The sequence below is a fragment of the Bos grunniens genome, chromosome 5 (assembly GCF_055505025.1).
Source record: "Bos grunniens cultivar Pamir isolate PY7600 chromosome 5, Bosgru_T2T1.0, whole genome shotgun sequence".
Lineage (NCBI taxonomy): Eukaryota > Metazoa > Chordata > Mammalia > Artiodactyla > Bovidae > Bos > Bos grunniens.
Genome location: NC_141169.1, coordinates 84,620,730 through 84,643,106, shown reverse-complemented (window position 1 = coordinate 84,643,106; position 22,377 = coordinate 84,620,730). Strand labels below are relative to the sequence as shown.

The 22,377-nt window shown below is 40.2% G+C and overlaps 1 long non-coding RNA gene across 3 annotated transcripts in view; it reads right to left on the bottom strand.

Moving 5' to 3' along the window:
• LOC147372550 (uncharacterized) overlaps positions 1 to 17,567 on the bottom strand; it is a 32,869-nt gene extending 15,302 nt beyond the window's left edge. For 2 of the 3 annotated variants that reach the window (XR_015164161.1, XR_015164163.1), the window contains exon 1: positions 16,842 to 17,567. This is a non-coding gene — a long non-coding RNA (uncharacterized LOC147372550). Of the gene's footprint in view, positions 1 to 13,761; positions 13,845 to 16,841 lie in introns of all 3 variants that reach the window. The other variant, XR_015164162.1, reaches the window with a different exon arrangement.
• Between the last annotated feature and the right edge of the window lie 4,810 nt (positions 17,568 to 22,377).

Genomic DNA, 22,377 nt, shown 5'->3' with positions numbered 1-22,377 from the left:
ACAACTACTGAGCCTGCGCTTTAGAGCCCATGCTCTGCAACAAGAGAGGCCGCTGCAATGAGAAGACTCTGCACCACAGCTAGAGAGTGGGCGCCCACCTCGCTCGCAGCAACTAGAGAAAGCCCGCATGCAGCAATGAAGACCCAGGGCAGCCAACAATAATTAAAAATAAATAAAAATATACTTAAAAACAGGGACTATCTGAAAAATATATTAAGTTTCTCATCCTGGTATGTTTGTCCACTACTAAGCACAGATATTATGGAAGTACTTCAAGCTTCGAGTGGGTGATTGTGTTACATGATTTCTATATTCCTCTCAAACTGTAAGGTTCTATGATTCCATGAATTCACTCTTTTTTTTAAGTCAATTTTCTTTATACATACAACTATATGGTACTATAATACATAAATGCTATTATGTCATACCTGCTGTTTTTTATAAAAGTAAAGTCCAACGTGCTTCTTTTCCATTTTCAAACTTAGATTTTCCCCTCTTATTCTCCCTATTCCACTCAGTTCAGCAGCTTTGCACCCCTGACGGTTCAAACCTCAGCTCTGCCATGTACTGTGTATCCTTGGACAAGTTACTCAATTTCTCTGTAGTAATACCTGGCTGATAGCTTTATTATGAGGATTGATAAGTCAATACATGTGGAGCAGTAGAACCATGCCTAGCATTTAGGAAGTACCAGATAAACCAGAGCCATTTTTACTCCTCATGTCATTCCATCCATGTCAACCGGCAGAGCACTAATTGACTGTAAGGGCTACATAATATTCTATCATTTACTCAGTTCCTCTCCTTTTGGTGAGTATTCTCTTTTTTTCCAGTTTTCCCTCATACAAATAGCATTGCAATATGTATGTATGTGTACTTAAGTCTTTTGTATTGCTGCTTTTACTTCTATGAGTTTAAAATAGGAACAGATTGCTGGATTGAAGGATATGTGTATTTTTAATTGCAAGAGATGATGCCATTTTTTTCTCATGAATAAAACTTTGAGTCTTCATATTTCTTCCAATAATGTATGAGTGCATTTTCCCCTACATTGCCAATGACAATAGGTAGTAGAGTTCTTTTTTACTTTTGCCAAATTAATAGATATTAGTAAAGTGATATTTCATCATTTTCTTTAATTTGAACTCCCATCATCTTAAGGAATTCAAGCACCCTTTCATGCTGGTTAGCCATCTACTCATTTTTCTACTGAGTTTCTTGTATCTTTCTTGTCAATTTCTAAGAGCTATTTGTATAGCAAAAATATTAACTCCTATGTGATTTCCCTTAAAACAACCTTGGTTCTAACCATGGGCACAACACTATTTGGCTCACTTCTGCACTGTCCTTTCTACCTGAATCTTCCTTCTCTCTTTCTCTCTTGAGTACCTGGGATGGAGATTGGTCTGAGAGGAAGTGAAGCATCCCAGAAGCACACAGTGGGGCTCCACGGCAAAGGACACATTATCCCAGAGCTCATGAGAGAGAAGAAACAAGGATTAATTGATGGGACAAGCAGGATGAGAGATTAATCTGAAGAAGCTGAAGACACAGGATCAAAGTCAGAATCTCAGAGCCATGAGTGTGGAGAGAGATGAGACCAAAGTGTGGGAAGGTCAGGGTGACGGGGCAGTGGGGTGGGGTGAGCCATTTGCTTAAAACACCCATTAAAGTTTGAACTGTTTTTATGGACCAGCAGGAGTATAATGTGGTGGTGGGTGGACCCAGCTTCAAATGCTCAGGCAGGCACAGACAATTTGCTTGTTCAGAAATCTTTATTGTAGCCTCGGTGCCTAAATATCAGAGTCCCTGATACTTTAATTTGATCTTCAAGGTCTTCTAAAGTCTGATCTGACCTTTCCTTTCTCACTTTGCACCCTCTGTTCCTTTATTGCTCCTCAAATTCCTTTCATCTGCTGGTTTTTGCCTGGAATGTCTGGCCTCTCCTGTACAAATTCTATTCATTTTTAAAGGCTCTGTTTCTCTGAATGCTATCCTGACCACTCTGGCCTGATGTGAACTCTCTCCATGCTGAACTCTCGCAGTAATTATTATCTGCCCACGCATTTGGCAATTGATCGTTGTCTCCTTGAGATCCCTTTGGAAACAAATTCCCCACCAAGCCAGCTTAAGCAATAAGGAAATTTATTGTCTCATGTAGCAGGAAGCCTTGAGTTAGGAGAGGCTCCAAGGTTGATTCAGGGACTCAAATGCATCATTGGAGATGCAAATTTTCTCCACAGTGCCATCCAATGTCTGGTTTCTTCTTCGTGGTCATAAGAGGGCTGTCAAATGTGACTAGGGCTATGCTCTATTCTGTTCACTTCTAGTGACAGAGAGTAGCAACCCTCTCCTCAAGCGGTAACTGTTTTCCTCCAATCAGCTCGAGCCAGCCTTAGTCACATGTCCATTGCTGGACCAATAACAGTAGCGCAGGGAATACCATGTGTAAATTGTCTTTACTAATCAGAATCTAAGGGCTTCCTGGGTGGCTCAGCTGTAAGGAATCCACCTGCAATGGAGGATGCAGGTTTGATCCCTAAGTCAGGAAGATCCCCTGGAGAAGGAAATGGCAACCCACTCCAGTATTCTTGCCTGGAAAATCCCATAGACAGAGGAGCCTGGAGGGCTACAGTCCATGGGGTCACAAAGAGTCAGACACAAGTTAGCAACTAAGCAACAACAACAACAATTAGGATCTAAACCTGCTCTGGGAGAGAGTCATCTTCCCCTCTGGCTAGGAGGGGTGAATACTTGAATACAGTTGAGCTGCCGATAGAAATCCAGAAGTGGGGAGATGAATGCTACATAGTCATAGGCTGTCCTGTGACCATGTTCAAGATCTTAAATTGACTATTTATCCCTTTTATTGTCACTTTTTCATAGTTTGATGTCTTCTCTCCCCAAGTAGATGGCAAACACTTTGAGAGAAAGCCTGTATCTTCCATCCTGTAACCCTCAAATGACATTTTTGTAGATGTCAGTAAGTATTGCTCAGATTTGACTTCTCTTAGAGTCACCTACGTTCTCTAACCCATGAGCACAGAAGCTTCTAAGGTTCAAATGATAAATGTAAAAATAAAAAGCTTTGGCAACTCCGGACTCAGAAAGCTGGAGATCTGTTTGGGCTCCTTCTCCACCTCTGCCTCAGGACTACATGTGTATTAGCATCAAACTCTGATCAAAAAAGTAAACCAAGGAAAGAGAAAATTCTGTAATGCAATAGATCTTTTTATCTTTGATACTTGTATCTGAGTATAATCCACTGCTGAGAATTATGGAATTTCTCTAAGTGACAAAGCATTCATTTTATTGTATTCCTTCTTTTAATATAATTTAATTTATTTATCTATTTTTGACTGTGCTGGGTCTTTGTTGCTGCTTGGCTCTTCTCTAGCTGCGGAGAGCAGGGGCTGCTCTCTAGTTGTCGTGCCAAGGCTTCCCATCGCAGTTGTTTCTCTCGCTGTGGGGCATGTGCTGTAGGGTGAGTGGGCTTCAGTAGTTACGCTGCGTGGGCTCCCAGGCTCTAGAGCACAGGCTCAGTAGTTGTGGCGCATGGGCTTACTTGCTCTGAGGCAAGTGGGATCCTCCTGGATCAGGGATGGAACCCATGTCTCCTGCATTGGCAAGTGGATTCTTTCCCACTGAACCATCAGGGAAGCCCCTATTGTATTTCTTTTTTGGAAGACAGTAATCACAAGATTGATACTTAAGATATTTCATTCATTCATTTAACTTATTTTTTGAATATATATTACCAAGCTTTGTGTTAGGCCCAGGAAATAGAAAGTTGGGTAAGAAATCATTGCTGCCTTTGACCTGCTCATTCATAGATATGCTATCACTTCTTCAAATGTGGTATTCCGTGCAGCCACTGGGTTTAGACTTCACACCATCACCTGGAGTGTCTACTCTAGAAGTCAGTGTCTCACTGTGGACATTTTACTAATTTTGGTGGTAAGAAGAAGTACAGTTTCAGCCTCTGTTCAATGTTTAGCCTAAAGTGATTCACTTAGCTCGGCATCTCTATCACTAAAATAGGAATTAATACTACTAGTCTACTTCTGGTACAAGCTATAAAATCCATTACCCACGTGTGAGGCATAAATCTGACAGCCTGAGCTGGAGAATATCATTAGCTAAAGTATAGTGAGATGGGGTGAGGTGGTTGTTACGAGATTTCTGAATGAGTCAGGCCTCTGGTGCTAAACATATTAATGAGTCATTTTCCTTGCCTAGCAGACACTGTGGGAGAAAGTGAAAGAAGAAGCCACTCAGTGTCTGTTCTTTAAAAAAAGTGTGATCTGATCCTCTCTTCACCAAAGGAGTTTTCGACATATTTTCACATTTTAGACCTAATACTTGTTAGCAAAACATTCTTCTGTTCCCTCTCAGTTTGGAAACAGCAATTGAGGACTTGCCTCCAGGAATGGGGAAACTGGCTTTCATCTCCTTTCAAGGGTTTTGGATGATAAATCTTAGTGGCCAGACATATCATCCACTATTGTGCCTTGTGCGGCACCTAAGATCCAAATCTATCAGATTCCAGCCTTTACTGAAACCTTCTTCGTGACGAGGATGATGACAACTTGTTGACCACACGTTCACCTACCTCCTAGGACTTTATGGGCACTCATCTCCAGTGCATACCTGTTTCTACCTGTAGCTATATCCTGAGTCTCTTCATGAGAAATTTCCCAACCAAGATCTCAAATTCGTCCTTTCATTTCTTGATTGCAACCTCCTCATCTAGTCTCTCTTCTGTTCACTCACAAGAAATAAAGGTCCTCTTTTACCCTTATGCTACCTTCAAGTACTTATTATTTTTTCTACAACACCAGCACCTTCCAACTCCTCCTGATACTTCATTCAGCTTGGGCTCATAGTCAACTATTCTAACATTGTCCCTACCATAGTAGACTCCTCTATCCATTTGGCATTTTGCCAAGTCCATCAAACTCTAGTCTGCACTCACTATGTACTCTGGAGCTGCCCTTGTCCACCAGAGACTGTGGAATAAAGATTCAAAATCTTATGGGATTTGTCTTCAAGTTTACACTAGAAATTTCACCTGACCTGCAGAGCAGTTTAAAAATTCTGTCAGAAGACTTCAAACATTTCTCCCAGTCAGTATTTCCAAATGCCCCATCTTCTTTAATCTTCAGTCATGTTGTCCTTGACCTTCACAAATTAATTTGCCTTCTTAATTTATAGAAAATACTGATGCCATTTCATAACTTTTCACCTTCTTCCTTCTTCTCTCTCTCTCCATCTGTGTGTATATCTGAATAAACATCTCTCTCTCTCCACCTCTCATTCTCTCTCTCCATCTATCTAAAACTCCTTACAGTATCCATCTTGGCTCAGGCCTCGTGGTAGCCTTGGAGATACATTGTCCAGATTCCCCTTGAAGGAATGACTTGTTGCCCAGCTGTGGGCAATGTGATCTGTTAACAATTCTGTGTCAGCTTCTTCAGGGTCTACTTCAGCTGCCAGAGTTGCCTTGCCTGATCTCACATTCTTATAAGAGTGATCCACATCTATGACTGAGGAAGGCAAAATCAAAGTCCAAGCTATTTCACCACCCACCACCCTCCATTTCAGGATGCTACTGCTGCTGCTGCTATTGCTGCTGCTAAGTCGCTTCAGTGGTGTCCGACCCTGTGCGACCCCATAGACGGCAGCCCACCAGGATCTGCCGTCCCTGGGATTCTCCAGGCAAGAACGCTGGAGTGGGTTGCCATTTCCTTCTCCAATGCATGAAACTGAAAAGTCAAAGTGAAGTCGCTCAGTCGTGCCCCACTCTTAGCGATCCCATGAACTGCAGCCTACCAGGCTCCTCCGTCCATGAGATTTTTCAGTCAAGAGTACTGGAGTCGGGTGCCATTGCCTTCTCCACACTGTAGGATGACTGATGAGCAATCTTAGCTCTTGGGCTTTCCATCACATTCAAATTTCTCTACCTAATCTTGCTTCTTGCCATCCTTTATAGGTCTTCATCTCTAGTAAATACATTGGCTCCAAACTCTGTCTCAGTATCTCCTTCTGGAGAAGCCCATCTAGGAGTGGTCCTATAAAATAGGCAGAAATTAGATTTTGACTCCTGGCTGACAGCAAGGAGACCATTGCTGGTGGAAGGTGAATCATAGAGAGCCCCTGGCAGAAGGTGGTGATGATACAAGCGTATGTTCTAATCCCCTTATGACTCCACTACAACCTCTACCTTGATATCACTAGACGGATATTTAAGGAGTTGGTGACTGTGTGTTCCTTGCTACTAACTAGCTATCCCTGCAAGATGGCAGGGGTGGGGGTGTCCAGGTTCTTTGTCTAAGTCATGTTAAACATTGACCCAGCAAGAACCCATGTTTCAGTTAGAGTCAGAAAAAAGTTGATGTTCCTGTTTGAAGGCCCATAGATAGGAAGAATTCTTTCTTGTTCAGGGGAAGGTCAATCTTTTTGTTCTATTCAGGCTTTCAATGAATTGAACAAGGCCTATCTACATGAGAAAGGGCAATCTACTTTGTACAAACTAAAGTAAAGTAGATTTTTAATTGTTAAGTGTTAATGACAACCAAAACACCCCCATGAATATATCCAAAATAATGTTTGATGAAATATATGATCATTCCATGGACTAGTGAAGTTGATACATTAAAATTTACCATCACTGGCTATGCCAGTAATTTTGGCCCTGAATCACCATTTTATATCTATATGGCTTACTTACTGGAGAATATGGGCACTAGGTTTGAACTATCTATATAGTATTCAGCAGAATGCTAGGTCCATTGTGATTTGAAAAAAAAAATCTGTTGAAACAATAAATGATTTAAGACAAGGGTTAAATATAAAATGAGAAAACACTGACTTGGTGATCTTACACTCTGCTTCTTTCTACTTTCTTGCTTTTCTCCCTCCCAGGGCAACCAATCAACATAACATAACCCACTCTGGTTGCCCTAGTGTGAAACCTCAGTCAAAAGGTGAAACCCCACCCGAGAGATGAAAACCACTTTGGGAAATACCTTACGTCTTTGATATTTTTTTCTTCATTCTTTGATATGACTTTCTTCCCTTGCTCAAAAGTGACTGTCTAGTGGTGCATTCCTATAAGGTCCTTGCTAGGAAACAGGAAAATCTGAAAAGCTACCTTGCAATAAGTTGCTAATGGCCCATGGTAGCTTAATAGAACCCTTTGGTTTCAATTGCAACCTTGAACATGCAACTCATTTATATAAAATTTACTCTATTGAGTATTTTTCCTGTTAGATAATACACAGCCTTGTCTTAGATGTTCCCATTAAACGATATCATTTAACAATTATAATAGCTATGAAAGATAGCATCCCTACTTTAAAAAGGAAAAAAACAGAGCCTCAGAAAAAGTAATTTATTTGCTGAAAGTCAAAGAAAGCTGAATTGAAACCCTAGGGAAGTGTCCTGTCCACTCTCTAATTGAAGGCTTTCAGCATCTGGGTAAGTGCGACTTCTCTAAGCAGTGGAACGCGTGGCAATCCTTACTCTGTTTGTCCTTAGGCTGTCTGTGTAACAGCAACACCTAGGTGAACACCATGTTTTTGTCTAACACAAAAGAGGTAGAAGATTGTTTTTCTATGTGTTTCTACGTTATTTGTGAAACTGCCATTCACTTGTATTTTCAAATAAATGCAAACAAAACCTGTAGTTACTTTATTTTTCTATAGCTTCAGTCACAAGGGAATAGACTCTGGAAGCAGCATGGGGTTCCAAAGTCCCTCCTTTGAGGGAATCAATGGGCATAAGAAAAAGAAAACTAAACAAGCGAGTCCTTTTCATGACTGTACATGAATGACAACATGTATCCATCAGGTGGATACTACTGTGCTATCTTCTGCTTTGAAAAATGATTAATAAGTATCTCTGATTCTTTTACTAAAACTCAGATTTCTTGGATTAAGATAAGTTGCTTTGTAGTTAAGTTTTTGAAAGAAAGTTTGTTTGCTGGTTTACTTGCTTTGTCTATTGCTCATTAGCATATAGAACCTGATCAACTGTAAACCTTAGCCTATTTACAGTGTTAAAAATAAATGGATACTTTTCCCTAATTTCATACAAAATATTAATTTTATTAGCCATTTCCAAATTGATAAATTGGACTTTATAAAGTTAAAAGCTGCTTTCCAGAGAAAGAAAATAAAAAGTAAGCTGGGAAAAATATTATCAATACATGTACCTGGAAAATAACTTGAATCCAGAATAGCAAAACTCTTATAACTCAAGAGTAAGAGGTTACACAAATAAATATGGGTGAGATGGGAACAGAAAGTTCACAGAAACACAATGTATAAGAGAGAGTTACAGATAGCTGCATAAGAAATTCCTGAAGTCCCTCCTCCTGTGGACACAACAAATCTACGTATGGAATGACATATAGAATAATTCCCTCTGAAAACTGAAAAATCTTCACAACAAAGGGTAAAGGGACAGTGCTGAGACAGACAGGAGAAACTGAGATGCAGAGATGTGGTCATGCCAAGGAAAAAGGCCTCACTGCAGCTGCAGTGATCCACAATCGGAAGGATTATAAAGGTGTAGATCTTTCCCCGAAGAAGGAGGGATGAGATTTCCACATTTGGTGCCCCAACCCTTAAATCCTGCACAGGGAAAATGAGACCCCAAGACACCTGGTTTTGAGAACCAGTGAGGAATACATCTAAGAAATGCTATAGACCTAGAGAGTACAGAAAAATCCACTGGCAAAGTCACATGTGCAGGCTCAGTTGATCTGAAAATCAGCACAAAAATACCAGATTGAAAATCTCATGGACAATAGGTGTAGGAGATGCATGTACTTATCCTGAAGCATCTGCTGGAGAGGCAGGGACCAGTTTGGATGCTCTTTGAGGACTGAGATACTAGACAGAGTCATTTTTGTGTCCTTGCTAATACTGGTGCTGGTGGGCACCATTTTGAAATTTTGCATCTAATCTGTTAGTTTCAGTGGGCATACATTAACCCTGCACATGAGCTGGGTCTCACAGCAGGCTGGGCAATAACCCTGCCCTCCAGCACCTAGCAACCACTATGGCCAGGTCCTGTAGCCACACCAGCCTAGAGCCGCTGCCACATCTAGTCTCTGTTGGCATTTTGAGGGCCAGCTGTGCCCACCAGCATGCTTTAGTAGTGGCCATGGCCCTGCCACAGCTAGACAATGTATGCAGTATACACAAGGGATATCTTTTGAACACCTGGCTCTGGTAGTCAGAGGGGATTGTGCTTCTGAGCACCCCAAGACATCTCCTAAATAAGATCACTCCATCCAGGCTGGGAGAGGTAGATGATTTACCTAATACATGGAAACAGATATAGGGAATTAGGCAAAATGAAGAGTCAGAGGAAAATATTCTAATTAAAAGAAAAAGTCCAAACCTCAGAAAAAGAACTAAAGAAAATGAGATAAGTGGTCTACCTGATAGAGTTAAAAATAATGGTCATAAAGATGTTCACTGAACTTGGGAGAAAAGTGTATGAGAACAGAGAGAACGTCCAAAAAATGACAGAAAATACCAAACAGAAGTTATAACAGAACTGAAAAGTACACTAGAAGGATTCAAGAGCACATTAGATGAGACAGAAGAAAGAATGAGTGAGCTGAAAGAAAAAGCAATGAAACTTAGAATGGCAAAATAAAAAAGAAAAAGTGAAGATACCTTAAGAGATATTTGGGGCAACATTAAGTGAAATAACACTCACATTATAAGGGTCCAAGAAGAAGATGAGAGCGAGAAAGGTCCAGAAAACTTTTTGAATACTGGCTGAATACTAGAGATGAGAGTAGAAAGGACCAGAAATTTTTTGAATACTGGCTGAAAATTCCTCCTAATCTGGGGAGGCAGAAATCCAGGTTCAGAAAGTCCAAAGATTTAAAAAAAGATGAAGTCAAAGAGACACATATCAAGACACATTATAATTAAAACAGTAAAAGTTAAGGATAAAGAAAGAATCATAAAAGTAGCAAGAAAAATAACAGCAACTCATTATACACAAGAGAAACTGCAAAAGTCTATCAGATTTTCTAGCAGGAACCTCATAGGCCAGAATGGAGTAGGAAGACATATTCAAAGCAATGAAAGAAATAAAACTTCCAAAGAATTCTCTACCCAACAAAGTTATCATTTAGAATGGAAGGAAAGAATGAGAGTTTCCCAGATAAGCAAAAGTTAAAGGAATTCACCAACACTAAACCTGTAAAAAATGTTAAAAGGACTTCTTTAAAATATAAAGAAATGACATTAATTAATATTAAGAAAATCTGCAAAAGTAAAATCTCATAGCAAATGGTAAATGTATTGTAAAAGGTAGTGAAACAATTACTCAAAAAGGAAACATGAAGGTTAAAAGACAAAACTAGTAAAAGTAACTAATCTTGCAGTAATTAGTTAAGGGATATAAAATAAAAAGATGGAGCATCTCATCAGAAGTTAAAATGTGGGGTGGGGTGTAAAAAGGTAAGAATTGCGGGTGTGTTCAATTTAAGTTGGTACCAACTTAAAACTAACTTATTTACATAGGATGTTGCATGTGAACCTAACAGTTCAGTTCAGTTGCTCAGTTGCATCCAACTCTTTGCAACTCCATGGACTGCAGCACACCAGGCTTCCCTGTCCATACCAACTCCCAGAGCTTGCTCAAACTCATGTCCATTGAGTACATGATGCCATCCAACCACTTCATCTTCTGTTGTCCCCTTCTTCTCCTGCCTTCAATCTTTCCCAGCATCAGGGTCTTTTCCAATGAGTCAGTTCTTTGCATCAGGTGGCCAAAGGACTGGAGTTTCAGCTTCATCATCAGTCCTTCCAATGAATATCCAGAACTGATTTCCTTTAGGATGGACTGGTTGGATCTCCTTGCAGTCCAAGGGACTCTCAAGAGTCTTCTCCAACACCACAGTTCAAAAGCATCAATTCTTCAGCGCTCAACTTTCTTTATGGTCCAACTCTCACACCCATACTTGTCTACTGGAAAAACCATAGCTTTTGACTAGATGGACCTTTGTTGGCAAAGTAATGTCTCTGCTTTTTAATGTGCTGTCTAGGTTAGTCATAGCTTTTCTTCCAAGGAGAAAGTGTTTTTTAATTTCATGGCTGCAGTCACCATCTGCGGTGAGTTTGGAGCCCAAGAAAATAAAGTCTATCACTGTTCCATTGTTTCTCCATCTATTTCCCATGAAGTGATGGGACTGGATTCCGTGATCTTCATTTTCTGAATGTTGAGTTTTAAGCCAGCTTTTTCACTCTCCTCTTTCACTTTCATCAAAAGACTCTTTAGTTCCTCTTCACTTTCTGCCATAAGGGTGGTGTCATCTGCATATCTGAGGTTACTGATATTTCTCCCAGCAATTTTGATTCCAGCTTGTGCCTCATTCAGCCCAGCATTTCACATGAAATCTCTGCATATAAGTTAAATAAACTGGGTTTCAATATACAGCCTTGACGTACTCCTTTCCCAGTTTGGAACCAGTCTGTTGTTCCATGTCCGGTTCTAAATATTGCTTCTTGGCCTGTATACAGATTTCTTAGTAGGCAGGTAAGGTGATCTGGTATTCCCATCTCTTGAAGAATTTTCAAGTTTGTTGTGATCTACACAGTCAAAGGCTTTGGTGTAATCAACAAAGCAGAAGTAGATGTTTTTCTGGAACTCTCTTGCTTTTTTGATGATCCAACGGATATTGCCAATTTGATCTCTGGCTCCTCTGCCTTTTCTAAAACCAGCTTGAATATCTGGAAGCTCATGGTTCATGTACTGTTGGAGCCTGGCTTGGAGAATTTTGAGCATTACTTTGCTAGTGTGTGAGATGAGTGCAATTGTGTGGTCATTTGAGCATTCTTTGGCATTGCCTTTCTTTGGGATTGGAATGAAAACTGACCTTTTTCAGTCCTGTGACCACTGATGAGTTTTCTAAATTTGCTGGCATATTGAGTGCAGCACTTTCACAGCATCATCTTTTAGGATTTGAAATAGCTCAACTGGAATTCCATCACCTCCACTAACTTTGTAGTGATGCTTCCTAAGGCCCACTTGACTTCGTATTCCAGGATGTCTGGCTCTAGGTGAGTGATCGCACCACTGTGGTTATCTGGGTCATGAAGATCTTTTTTGTATAATAATTCTATGTATTCTTGCCATCTCTTCTTAATATCTTCTGCTTCTGTTAGGTTCATACTGTTTCTGTCCTTTATTATGCCCATCTTTGCATGAAATATTCCCCTGGTATCTCTAATTTTCTTGAAGAGATCTCTAGACCTTCCTGTCGTATTGTTTTCCTCTATTTCTTTGCACTGATCACTGAGGAAGGCTTTCTTATTTCTCCTTGCTATTCTTTGGAACTCTGCATTCAAATGGATATATCTTTCCTTTTCTCCTTTGTCTTTCACTTCTCTTCTTTCTCAGCTATTTGTAAGGCCTCCTAAGTCAATCATTTTGCCTTTTTGCATTTCTTTTTCTTGGAGATGGTCTTGATCCCTGCCTCCTGTACAATGTCACGAACCACCATCCATAGTTCTTAAGGCGCTCTGTCTATCAGATTTAATCCCTTGAATCTATTTGTCACTTACACTGTATAATTGTAAGGGATTTGATTTAGGCCTACCTGAATGGTCTAGTGGTTTTCCCTACTTTCTTCATTTCTTCAATTTTCCTGTGGCTATTTCAACCTAACAATAGCCACAGGAAAAAATTTAATAAATACACAAAAGGAAATGAGAAATAAATCTAAGCATAATACTACCAAACACCACCAAAACATGAGGTAAAAGGTAAGAAAATAAAGGAGCAGAGGGGAACCACAAAAGCAGCCAGAAAATAATTAATATAATGGCAATTGGTGGTGTAACTGATTGGTTCAAGATGGAGAAAGGAGTAGGACAGGGCTGTCTGCTGTCAGCCTGTTTGTTTAACCTACACATGGAGCACATCATGAGACATGCTGGACTGGATGAGTTATAAGCCAGAATCAAGATAGGTGGGAGAAACATAAAAAACCTCAGATATGTAGATGATACCACTCTAAGGGCAGAAAGCAAAGAGGAACTAAAGAGTCTCTTGATGAGGGTGAAAGAGCAGAGTGAAAGAACCAGCTTAAGACTAAATATTTAAAAAAAAAAAAAGCTAAGATCAGGCATTTGGCTCCATTCAGTTCAGTTCAATTCAGTTCAGTTGCTCAGTCGTGTCTGACTCTTCACGACCCCACGAATCGCAGCACACCAGGCCTCCCTGTCCGTCACCAACTCCCGGAGTTTACCCAAATTCATGCCCATAGAGTCAGTGATGCCATCCAGCCATCTCATCCTCTGTCGTCCCCTCCTCCTCCTGCCTCCAATCCCTCCCAGCATCAGGGTCTTTTCCAATTACCGCATGGCAAATAGAAGGGGGAAAGGTGGAAGTAGCGACTGATTTCCTCTTCTTGGGCTCCAAAATCACTGCAGATGGTGAGTGCAGCCATTAAATCAGAAGACATTTGCTTCTTGGCAGGAAAGCAATGACAAACCCAGACTGTGTTGAAAAGCAGACACATTACTCTGCTGACAAAGGTTCGTATAGTCAAGGCTATGGTCTTCCCAGTGGTCACATACAGTTGTGAGAGCTGGATCAATAAGAAGGCAGAATGCCAAAGAATTGATGCCTTCAAACTGTGGTGCTGGAAAAGACTCCTGAAAATCCCTTGGACAACAAGGAGATCAAACCAGTCAATCTTAAGGGAGATAAACCCTGAATACTCACTGGAAGGACTGATGCTGAAGCTGAAACTCCAGTATTTTGGTCATCTGAGGCAAGCAGGCGATTCATTGAAATAGTCCCTGATGCTGCGAAAGATTGAGGGCAGAAGGAGAAGAGGGTGTCAGAGGATGAGATGGCTAGATGGAATCACTGATGCAACAAACATGAACTTGGGCAGACTCTGGGAGATGGTGAGGGACAGGGAGGCCTGGCGTGCTGCAGTCCATGGGGTTGCAAAGCGTCAGACATGACAGGTGACTCAACACCAAGGTGGTGCTAGTGGTAAAGAATTCACCTGTCAAAGCAGGAGATGCAAGAGACGTAGTTTAGATCCCTGAATTGGGAAGATCTCCTGGAGGAGGAAATGGCAACCCTCTCCAACATTCTTGCCTAGAAAATCCCATGGACAGAGGAGCCTGGCGAGCTATAGTCCATAGGGTCACAGAGTCAGACACAATTGAAGTGATTTAGCATGCATGCATGCACATGTACTTTTATGTCCATTGCAGCATTATTTACAATAGGTAAAATTTGTAGACACCCTCGGTGTCCACTGACAGATGAAAGGATACATAAGATGTAGTATATCTGTACATGATGAAATGTGATCAGCCATAAAAAAAGAATGAAATTCGGTCATTTGTGACAACAGGAATGGACCTTGAGTGTAGCACACTAAATGAAATAAGTCAGGTGGAGAAAGACAAGTACTGTATGATTTCACTTGTATGTGGAATTAAAAAAATAAACAAAACCAATCAACACATAAAAGCAAATTCATAGATACAGAGAACAAATTAGTGGTTCCCAAAAGGGAAGAGGGTTGAGGTACGGACAAAATGGGTGACTGGGGTCAGTGTATGGTGATGGATGGTAACTAGACTTGCATGCTGATCACACTGCAGGGTATACAGATGTTGAACTATAATGTCATACATCTGAAAGTTTTAATAATTTTTAAAAAGCTCTCTAAATAGCCAAAAAGTACATGAAAAAGTACTTACCAGTAGCCATTGGGATATGTAAATTAACACTACAATAACATCTCAAACCATTAGAATGGCTAAAATTTAAAGAACTAAAAATTCTAAGTGTTAGTGAAAATGTAGAACAACAGGAACTCTTGGTAGCTGGAGTGAAAGAAATGGTATGGCAACTTGGAAAAAAAGTTTGACAGTTTCTTATTTAAACATAAACTTAGGAAACCATCTAGAAATTTCACTCCTAGGTATCTATTCAAGAGAAACAAAGTGCATGTCTATAAAAAGATTTGTGTTGAAATAATCACAGCAGCTTTATTTGTAAAAGCTTGGAGAACAACCCCAATTTTCATCTACAATAAAATTAGTAAATATATTTGAGCATATTCAAAAAGTAGAATCTTAGCAATGGAAAGGAACAAACTGATACAGACAACATGAGTAAATCTCAAATACATTAAGTGACATCAGTTCAGTTCAGATCAGTCGCTCAGTCGTGTCCGACTCTTTGTGACCCCATGAATCGCAGCATGCCAGGCCTCCCTGTCCATCACCAACTCCTGGAGTTCACTCAAACTCACGTCTATCAAGTCAGTGATGCCATCCAGCCACCTCATCCTCTGTCATCCCCTTCTCCTCCTGCCCCCAATCCCTCCCAGCATCAGAGTCTTTTCCAATGAGTCAACTCTTTGCATGAGGTGGCCAAAGTACTGGAGTTTCAGCTTTAGCATCATTCCTTCCAAAGAAATCCCAGGGCTGATCTCCTTCAGAATGTGACATCATCCAGGTACAAAAGATTACATACTGTCTGATTCCATTTCTATGAAGTTGTAGAATTGGCAAGATTGATATATGGTGGTAGAAATCACATCAGTGATTGTCAGAGAGTCATGAGGCGGGGAGAGGAGATTGCAAAGTAGCACAAGTGAATTTTCTGACTGGGCAGGTTGTTACATGGTGTATATATTTATGAAAAGTTATCAAATTGTATACTTATATATGACTACTAATATACAACTTATGATAAATTTGTTTTTAAGTGGATGAGCACAATATTAAGTATTCAGCAAGCTCTGGGAGTTGGTGATAGACAGGGAAGCCTGTCATGTTACAGTCCATGGGGCCACAAAGAGTCAGACCCGACTGAGCTCCTGAGCTGAGCTGAACTGTAGAGTACTTCATCCAATGACAGCAGAACACACATTCTTCTCAAGGTCACATGCAGCATTGACTAAGATAGACTACATTCTGGGCCAGAAGCCACACCTTAACAAATTTACAGGATTAGAAATCATACAAGTCTGTTCTCAGACCGCAACAGAATTAAAACTAGAAATCAATAACTGAAAAATAACTGAAAACCCCAAAATACTCCCAAATGATTAAACAACACATTTCTGAACAACACATGGGTGAAAGAAGAATTCTCAACGGGATTTTTAAAATATTTTTAACTAAATGAAAGTGAAACCTCAATTTATCAAAATTTGTGGGAGGTAGTGAAAGTGCTACTTAGAGTGAAATTTATAGCATTGAATGAAAAATATAGCAAAAAAGAAATATTTAATTATATAAGATGTAAAATAACACTATAATATGAATATTTATTCATGGTAAAGAAGAAATATATAAAATCAACCATCTAGGATTCTATCTTAAGAAGCTAGGGAAAGAGAAAATTAAATCCAAAGAAACAGAAGAAAAGAAATGGTCAAGAGTGAAGCAAAAACCAATGAAATTGAAAAGGGGGAATCCATAAAGAAAAACAATGAAATCAAAAGCTGGTTCTTTGGAAAGATTACTAAAATCAATAACCTTGTAGCTAGACTCCAATTTGTAGAAGACACACATTACTCATCACAGAAATGAAAAAAAGGATGTCATCATGATCTCATGGACCTTAAAAGGGTTAATTAAGGAATACCATGGGGAAAAAAAAGAACACCATGAACAATACTATGACCACAAGTTTGATAACCTAGGTGAAATGGAACAATTCCTTGAACTTTACAATATGCCAAAACACACAAAAAGAAACAGACAATCTGAATAGGCTTATATCTACTATAAATATTAAATCAGTATTTTTTCACTTTCTCTTACCCTGTGCAGTTGGTGTCCACAACTTGGGGAACATCTGGGCTTTGACACCCTCTGTCTATGGCTAAGTGTCAGAACAAAGTACAATGACCATGGAGAACCCTGAATTCATAGGCATCATTTCAGGGAGTAATCCAGGGATGGCAAACCAATGAAAGCAAAGAACCAGCTTGCATCCCACGCAGTCATTTCCCATACTGGTCTACTCACCTGTGAATTCTTAGTCTTACTAGGTTTGCTGGCGATGGGTCACCTGAATTGAATTCACTTTAATGGGTGGAGGATCATGTAGGCAATTGGCCTTCATCTTAGGGCCAATCTGTGTCACCAGAGTTTTTCTTCTGTTGATAAGGATGTTCTGGTGCCTTACCAGGCAGCTTGGGTTTTATGTATGAGTCATAATGAATCAGAATTTTTGTTTTGATCCAGTTCAGCAGTTATGTCTCTGAGAGGCTCAGGTGGACACTTGGAGGCACCCAGACACAGTTAGATTGCAAATTCTGTCGCAGAGGGAGAACTCTACAAATCATTCTCTGACTGGTTCCAAAAACGACGAGGAAAACAGGATTGTACAGCATTTAGTGTCACCAATTAGCAAAGTCATGGGGCTGAATCAGTCATTTCAAAACTGAATATCCACCAACTCAAAGGCAAGCGGGCTTTTAATTATTTGGGAATAATGGGCCTCAGGGAAATGAGTGCTCTCAACCTTGTGATCGGAGCAAGGTTCAGGAGCTGGAACGGTTTTGGCTGAGTCACCGCTGGCTGCATGACCCCACGCACATCACCTGACCTCCACATGCTTCGGCTGGCCCGGCTGCAGAGATGAGTAAATGTGGCCCAGAAGGCCCTGACGCGAGAGACAGCCTTTTGCACACAACTGCCCTGGGGCAGCTTCTAGGGGTGCAGGTTATATCTGTTAGGAGGATCCTAAGAGGGACTCCCAGAGGAGCCTCATTCTAAAAGCCAGCTCTGGAAAGGTGACCCTTCCCTATTCTGTGGGAGGGAGTATACGCTGGCCAAAACTTCACGTATTTTGAACATATGATTTTCCCTCAATGATATTTATTCTTAGAAAATCATCAGTATTATATACAAACATTAATGTTCAACAGTGTTCATCGTAGCATTGTCTTTAATGATGGAGAACTGGAAATTACCTAAATGTTAAACTGCAAAGCATTAATAAGTAAAATATAGGACCTCTGTATTTCGGAATAGTGGACAGCTATTGAAAAAAATCACTATAGCAGAACAATTAATAATTTCCTAGCAGATGTGGGAAAATGTCCACAATAGTAAGTAGAAAAGGATTATAAAACAAGGTGAGAATAATCTAACTTATTTAAAACTATATATACTCCAATGCATATAATAAACAGCTGGAAGGATATACACTGAACTGTTAAGTGTTCAGTTTCTGGGCCTTAGAATTTTGAATCCTTTTTTTATTCATGATGTTTCCTGAAGCTCCAAATTTTCACAATGAACATGTGTTCTTTTTGCCATAAACATCAAGTTTCTGTTAACTGGGACTCTCGTGTATGAGGCCAACCTGCACACATACCTATGGAGCAAATGAATACAGTGACATGTCTGTGAACTAAGGCTTGAGCAATACCAGCCCTGGAGGCTCTCTGGCCAGGGAACAGAGTGGGATTTTTATTTGAGAAGCCTGAGCCTGGAAGAATGATGACTCTGTGGGTGGTTTCATAGATCCTCAATGCACGTGGCTTCCAGACCTGACTCTGCCCTAAAATTCTGGTTTGCTGACCAAAACTGAACAGTGAGTTTGCCTAGGCTAATTGCCCTGCCTAAGCCCGGGGTTTACTCTGTATATATTTAATATCTATTAAGCAACACTTGATCCTGCTCACTAGGAAGTATGTTCCAAAGGAAAGCTTTCTTTTAAAGTTAAGCAAACAGCCTTGGTCAGGGGCCCTAACAGCTGGGAATCATGCAGTTAACTTCTTAAACATCAAGTCTACATGAGCATCCTGGGTCACAGTTCCATAGCTGACTGGATGGTAATCTCACTGTGATGCGCCCTGTGTGGGAACAAAACTTTTCAAACGGCACATCTTCCTTTGAGGAGAAAGCTGTACCCATCATAATTCATACTGGGAAGAAAATAGGCAATTTATGGGACAGTAAAATTCCATCACGCATAGAGCTTCCAAGATAATATTCTGAAGTAACACAGTCATTCTTAATTCCTCTTACCAAAGCTGAGAGGCAGGGGTAGTAGAGCTCAGAATTCTTGATATCTAGCTTGGGATAGCTTGCTTAGGGCCACAGTGAACATGTGTCTTTCCTAAGCAAATTTTTTTTTAATTTAAATTATTTTTTTATATTTTATTTTTAATTGTAGGATAATTGCTTTATACTATTGTGATGATTTTTGCCATACATTGACATGAATCGGCCATAGGTATACATATGTCCTCTTCCTCTTGTAGGCCCCTTCCACCTCCTTCCCCCTCCCACTCATCTAGGTTGTCGCAGAGCACTGGCTTTGGGTTTCCTGTGTCACACAGTAAACTCCCACTGGCTATCTATTTTATGTCTGGTAATGCATGTGTTTCAATGCTATTCTCTCAAATCATCCCACTCTCTCCTTCCCCCATTGTGTCTAAAAGTCTGTTCTTTATGTCTGTGTTTGCTTTACTGCCTTGCACATAGGATCATTTGTATTATCTTTCTAGATTCCATATATATGCATTAATACATGATATTTGTCTTTCTCTTTCTGACTTACTTTGCTCGGTATATTAGGCTCTAGGTTCATCCACCTCATTAGAATCGACTCAAATATCTTCCTTTTTTTAGCTGAGCAAAAGTACATTGTATATGTGTACCACAGCTTCTCTCTCCATTCATCTGTTGATGGACATCTAGGTTGCTTCAGTGTCCTAGCTATTGTAAATAGTGTTGCAATGAACATTGGGGTACATGTGTCTTTTTCAATTACGGTTTCCTCAGGGCATATGCCCAGTAGTGGGATTGCTGGGTCATATGGCAGTTTTATTCCTAGTTTTTTAGGAATCTCCATACTGTTCTCTGTAGTGGCTGTATAAATTTGCATTCCTACCAACAATGTAAGAGGGTTTCCTTTTCTCCACACCCTGTCTAGCATTTATTGTTTGTGGACTTTTTGGTGATGGCTCTTCTGACATGTGTGAGATGATATCTCGTTGTAGTTTTGATTTGCATATCTCAAATAATGAGTGATGTTGAGCATATTTTTATGTGTTTATTAGCCATCTGCAAGTCTTCTTTGGCAAAATGTGTGTTTAGGTCTTCTGCCCAAGTTTTGATTGGGTTGCTTGTTTTTCTGGTATTGAGCTGCTTGTATATTTTGGAAACTAATCCTTTGTCAGTTGCTTCATTTGCTATTGTTTTCTCCCATTCCGAGGATTGTCTTTTCACCTTGCATATAGTTTCCTTTGTTGTGAAAAAGCTTTAAAGTTCAATTAGATTCCACAAATCAAGCCTTGGTAAATTTTAAAAATGTGAAATCATTTCAAACATCTTTTCTGATCACAATGCTGTAAGATATCAACTGCAGGAAAAAAATTATGAAAAACATCAACACACGGAGGCTAAATAATACACTTCTGAATAACCAATAGATCACTAAAGAAATCAAAAAGAAAATAAAAATATGCATAGAAACAGTTGACAATGAAAACACAACTCAAAGTCTAAGGGGTGCAGTAAAAACAGTGCTTAGGAGGGAAGTTTATAGCAATACAGCCTACCTTAAGAAACAAGGGGAACATCAAATAAACAACCTAACCTTACATCTAAAGCAACTAGAAAGAGAACAACTACAACAACAAAAAACACACCAAATTTAGTAGAAGTAAAGAAATCATAAAGATCAGAGCAGAAATAAATGAAAAATAAATGAAGGTAACTATAGCAAAGACCAATAAAACTAAAAGCTGGTTCTTTGAGAAGATAAAATTGACAAACCACTAGCCAGACTCATCAAGGAAAAAAGAAGATGAAAATCAGTAAAATTAGAAATTAAAAAGGAGAAATTACAATAGATAACACAGAAATACCAAGGATTATGACACTGAGCAACTATATGCCAATGAAATGAACAACTTGGAAGAAACAGACAAATTCTTAGAAACTATAACCTTTCTAAATGGGCTATGGTTTTTCCAGTGGTCATGTATGGATGTGAGAGTTGGACTGTGAAGAAAGCTGAGCACCAAAAAATTGATGCTTTGAACTGTGGTGCTGGAGAAGACTCTTGCAAGTCCCTTGGACTGCAAGGAGATCCAACCAGTCCATCCTAAAGGAGACCAGTCCTGGGTATTCATTGGAAGGACTGATGCTGAGGCTGAAACTCCAATACTTTGGCCATCTCATGTGAAGAGTTGACTCACTGGAAAAGACCCTGATGCTGGGAGGGATTGAAGGCAGGAGGAGAAGGGGATGACAGAGGATGAGATGGCTGGATGGCATCACTGACTCAATGCACATGAGTTTGGGTGAACTCTGGGTGTTGGTGATGGACAGGGAGGCCTGGTGTGCTGCGGTTCGTGGGGTCATAAAGAGTGGGATACGACTGAGCGACTGAACTGAACTGAACTGAAACTGATTTAGGAAGAAATAGAAAATAAGAACAGACCAATCACAATCATGGAGATTGAAACTGTAATAAAAATCTTCCAAAAAACCCAGGGCCAGATGGCTTCATAGATGAATTCTACCATTTTTTTTTTTTTCAGATTTTTTTGATGTGGACTACTTTAAAAGTCTTCATTGAATTTGTTAGGGCTTCCCCAATGGCTCAGCAGGTAATGAATCTGCCTGCAATGCAAGAGACACAGGAGATGCGGGTTCAATCCCTGGGTTGGGAAGATTCCCTGGAAAAGGGAATGGCAACCTACTCCAGTGTTCTTGCCTGGGAAATCCCTTGGAGCCTGGCAGCCTACAGTCCATGGAGTCACAAAGAGTCGGACAAGACTGAAATGACTGAACACATTGAATTTATTACAATATTGTTTCTATTTTATGTTTTGGCTTTTTCGCCTTGAGGCATGTGGTATCTTAGCCCCCAGTCAGGGATTGAACCTGTACCCCCGCACTGGAAGCGCAAAGTCTTAACCACTGGTCTGCCAGGGAAGTCCTTTCTAAGCAAACTTGTTGAAGATGGCCCGGGGGCATGCCCAGCAAAAAGGGATGGCAGGCAGAAGTGTATTTTAATATCGTTCTGGATAAATCGAGTCTTCCCTGGTGGCTCAGTCAGTAAAGAATCAGCCTGCAATGCAGACTTGGGCTGGATTCTTGGTCTGAAAGATCCCCTGGAGGAGGACAGGGTAACCCAGTTCCGTATTCTTGCCTGGAAAATCTCTTGGACAGAGGAGCCTGGTGACCCCGTGGGGGTCACAAAGAGTCGGACATGACTGAAGCAACTGAGCATGCAAGCGTACATGGATAAATCACAGTGTGGAATAAGAATGATAGTATCTCTGTTTCACATAACAGAAATCCAAGAATCAACCAGAATCCTAATTTA